Below are 4,041 nucleotides of genomic sequence, written 5' to 3'. Positions count from 1 at the left end.
GTAAGCGATGCGCCGGGGAGAGCGCCATAACAGTTGAAACTTGCTCTGGGGTTGGTAACTCCCAGGATATGGAGCTGCAGCCCCAGTGGTGGGACCCTTACCTCCGAGGAACTGAATACCTAACGTCTAGCCAGGCCTTGAGTCCCGTTCTTTTCCGGCTCTAGAATCCCACCTGTTAGGACAGAAAGACACAGGGCTGGGGAATTGAAAGAATTGGTTAACTTGCGGGCTTCCCTTCAGGTGCTCCAAACATGTCTTTTTTCCTGAGCTTCTTGTTTCTTTCACACAGTCTCTGAAGAAGGTAGTGAGCGCTTGTTACTGTGGGGCGTGGGGCGTAGGGGGTGGGGAGGGATGGGGCAGAAAACCAGTCATGGCTGGTAACCAAAGTGGCCCAGGCAGGACCATTCACCCTTCTGGCTTCATTCTGGTCTAGGTTTCCATCTCTTAATGGCCTTCTGGACGTAAACTCTCTTCTTTAAAAAAAACAAAAAAATTTTTTTATTGTGGTAAAAACACAAAATTTACCATTAAAAAAAATTGAGGGGCTTCCCTGGTGGCGCAGTGGTTGAGAGTCCACCTGCCGATGCAGGGGACACGGGTTCGTGCCCCGGTCCGGGATGATCCCACATGCCGCGGAGCGGCTGGGCCCGTGAGCCACGGCCGCTGAGCCTGCGCGTCTGGAGCTTGTGCTCCGCAACGGAAGAGGCCACAACAGTGAGAAGCCCGCGTACCGCAAAAGAAAAAAAAAACATTGAGATATAATTGGCATATGTTATATTAGTTTTAGGTGTACAGCATAATGATTCAATATTTGTATATATTGCGAAACGATCACCACAGTTAGTCTGGTTAACATCCATTACTATACATAGTTACAGAATTGGTTTTTTCCCCCTGTAGTGAGAAATTTTTATGTCTCCTCTCTTAGCAACTTGTAAATATGCAATACAGTATTATTAACTGTAGTCACCATGCTGTACATTATATTCCCATGACTTACTTATTTTACGTTTGTACCTTTCAACCCTCTTCACCCATTCGCCCCCACCCCTGCCATCTTTGGCAACCACCAATCTGTTCTCTGTATCTCTGAGCTTGGCGCTTTTTTTTTTTTTTTTTAGGTCCCCCATATAAGTGAGATCATGTGGTACGTCTTTCTCTGTCTGACTTATTTCACCTAGCATAACACCCCCCAGGTCCATCCATATTGTTGCAAGTGACAAGATTTCATTCCTTTTTATGGCTGGATAAAATTTACCTATCCATTTGTTATCTGTCTGTATTACACTTTCTTTATTCATCAGTTGATGGACGCTTAGGTTGTTTCCATATCTTGGCTATTGTAAATAATGCTGCAATGAACATGGGACTGCATGTTTCTTTTTGAATTAGTGTTTTTGTTTTCTTTGGATAAACACCCAGAAGTGGAATTGCTGGATCATATGGTAGTTCTATTTTTACCTTTTTGAAGAACCTTCATTAATTTCCCATAGTGGCCACACCAATTTACATTTTCACCAGCAGTGAACAGGGGATCCTTTTTTTTTTAGACATCCTGGCCAACACTTGTTTTTTCTTATCTTTTTGATAATTGCCGTTCTAACAGGTGTGAGGTGATATCTCATTGTGGTTTTGATTTGCATTTACTTGATGGTGTTGAGTACCTTTTCACATAACTGTTGGCCATCTGTATGTCTTCTTTGCAACAATGTCTGTTTAGATCTTTTCAGTTTTAAATAAGATTGCTTTTTGGTATTGAGTTGTATGAGTTCTTTATGCATTTTGGGTAGTAACCTCCTATCAGATAAATGATTTGCAAATATTTTCTCACATTCATAGGTTGCCTTTTCATTTTCTTAATAGTTTCCTTTGCTGTGCAGAGGCTTTATAGTTTGATATAGTCCTACTTGTTTATTTTTGCTTTTCTTGCCATACCCCCAAAATCATTACCAAGACCGATGTCAAGGAGCTTACTACTTATGTTTTCTTCTAGAAGTCTTGCGGTTTTAAGTCTTACATTCAAGTCTTTTAACCATTTGGAGTTAATTTTTGTGTACGGTGTAAGATAGTGATCCAGTTTCATTCTGTCCAGTTTTCCCAACACCATTTATTGAGGAGACTGTCTTTTTCCCATCATATATTCTTGGCTCATTTGTCATAAATTATTTGACCATATATGTGTGGGCTTATTTCAAGGCTCTTTATTCTGTTTCGTTGATCTATGTGTAAAATTTACAACCTTAATCTCTTCTCTTTTATCCAATAAATATAACTTGTCAAATACCCTCCATAAAACACTGCTTCCAAAAGCCTACTGAAAGCCTTCTGGTTGCCTATTTCAAACCAGATAAGTCTCTTCTTTACTTTTGCTTTGAGGTGGATCCCAGATACAGGGAAGTAACTGCCCATAGGAAATACTTCTTAAAGTTTTTTTCCCTAAATTTTAAAGGTTCCCATTATTTGACACGTCCTACCTTGCAAGTCTTGTTTCTTCTTTGTCTTCTGCTCTAATCAGACCAGTTTCTTTTGTGTCTCACAAATTTTACATGCTCATACCTGCCTCCAATCTTGTTTCTAATGCCTTGAGAGCATCTCCACAGCAAATCTAGCCTTAATCATTATCATTCTAGGGAGTTAGTACTGTGTACTGAGCACTGTACTAAGCCATTCGTTTTTACAGGTAGATTTCTTTGATCTCCTCTATTGTGAATTCTGAAAGCACTTGCAGTCTTTGTTGTATAATTTACCACATCATAGCACTTCTAACTACCTGAAATCGTATCAGGTATTTAGTTGTCCATTTGTTTATATTGTCTCTTTTCAGTGAAAATGTATGCTCCATGAGGACAGAGACTTTTTCACCTACACAGCTAGAGCCATAGTGTCTGACAAACAGCACACATTAAGATGATGTGTTGGATAAATGAATACAGCTTAGAATTACATGGGTACTTTCTGTTACTTGATTTCATGTGTATTACTCTTTTTTCAATGATAGTATGAGGTTCTTTAATTAGTATTAGGTCTTGGCATTAGATCTTTTAAGTTTGTATGCCATAGTATCCCTAAATATAGCACTATTGTTCTTTAGTAAATGATTCAAAATTGTAGTACCAACTGAGGATCTCAAAAGATTGACTTGTTGTCTTTACAGAAAGGTAGATTTAAGGATACAAATTGTGGGGAAAGGATAAATTTAAACCCTTAAGCGATTTTATTTATTTGTATTCTAATGCTACATTGAGCTGCACATTCAGCTAACTTGTTGAATATCTATATACACATACACACACACACACAGACTTTCACATTTTGCATGCTGATAATGTATTTTATTGGTTAGTATTCTACAAAGCAGGGAAAGTTCAATTTGCACTTAATTTCTAAATTAAGGTATATTTAAAACAAATATTTATATAATGTTAGAATATTTTTAAGCAAAAAAGTCAAAAATTGTTAATGACTGTTTATGGCTTTGTGAACTTAACTGTATCTTTTGTGTGTAGCAAGGAAGATGTTTAGTGTAAACATTTTTGGATATGGCGTAAGTTATTTAACCAGCTTTCTACTAGTTGACATTCAGTATTGGCTATTAACATTAATATTAATGTTAATAGCCAATACCGATATAGTTCTTTATATGCTAGGCACAGTTCTAAGAGCTTTACGTATATTAACTCATTTAATTGTCATAACAATCCTATAGAGTAATATTATCTTCATTTTACAGATAAGGAAACCAAGGCACAGATAGTTTAAGTGACTTGTCCAAGGTCATACAGCTTGTAAGTATTGAAGCCAGAATTTAATCCAAGACAGTCTGATTGAAGAGTTCACTCCCATAAAGTTTTTTTATAGATAATGTTGCAGTAAGCATACCTGTGTAGACTTATGCAAATGTATCTATCTGTAGGATTATTCCTAGGAGTAGAATTTCTGGGTCAAAAGATAAATGTATTTAAAATTTTGATGGATATTGCTAATTATCCTACAAAGGGATTGGTCTACAAACAGTGCATGCCTCTTGTTCTACACTCTTGC

At 37.5% G+C, this 4,041-nt stretch overlaps 1 protein-coding gene across 2 annotated transcripts in view; it reads left to right on the top strand.

Moving 5' to 3' along the window:
• CENPK (centromere protein K) overlaps positions 1–4,041 on the top strand; it is a 42,311-nt gene that overhangs the window by 190 nt on the left and 38,080 nt on the right. For both annotated transcript variants that reach the window (XM_022551416.2, XM_089908916.1), the window contains exon 2: positions 3,731–3,785. The gene's annotated coding sequence lies outside the window, so the exon portion shown is untranslated. The remainder of the gene's footprint in view (positions 1–3,730; positions 3,786–4,041) is intronic.

Source organism: Delphinapterus leucas, chromosome 3, assembly GCF_059928025.1.
Source record: "Delphinapterus leucas isolate spDelLeu-1000000601 "Yukka" chromosome 3, BTC_Dleu_Yukka2, whole genome shotgun sequence".
Taxonomy (NCBI): Eukaryota; Metazoa; Chordata; class Mammalia; order Artiodactyla; family Monodontidae; genus Delphinapterus; species Delphinapterus leucas.
This window is presented reverse-complemented; position numbering and strand designations above follow the sequence as displayed.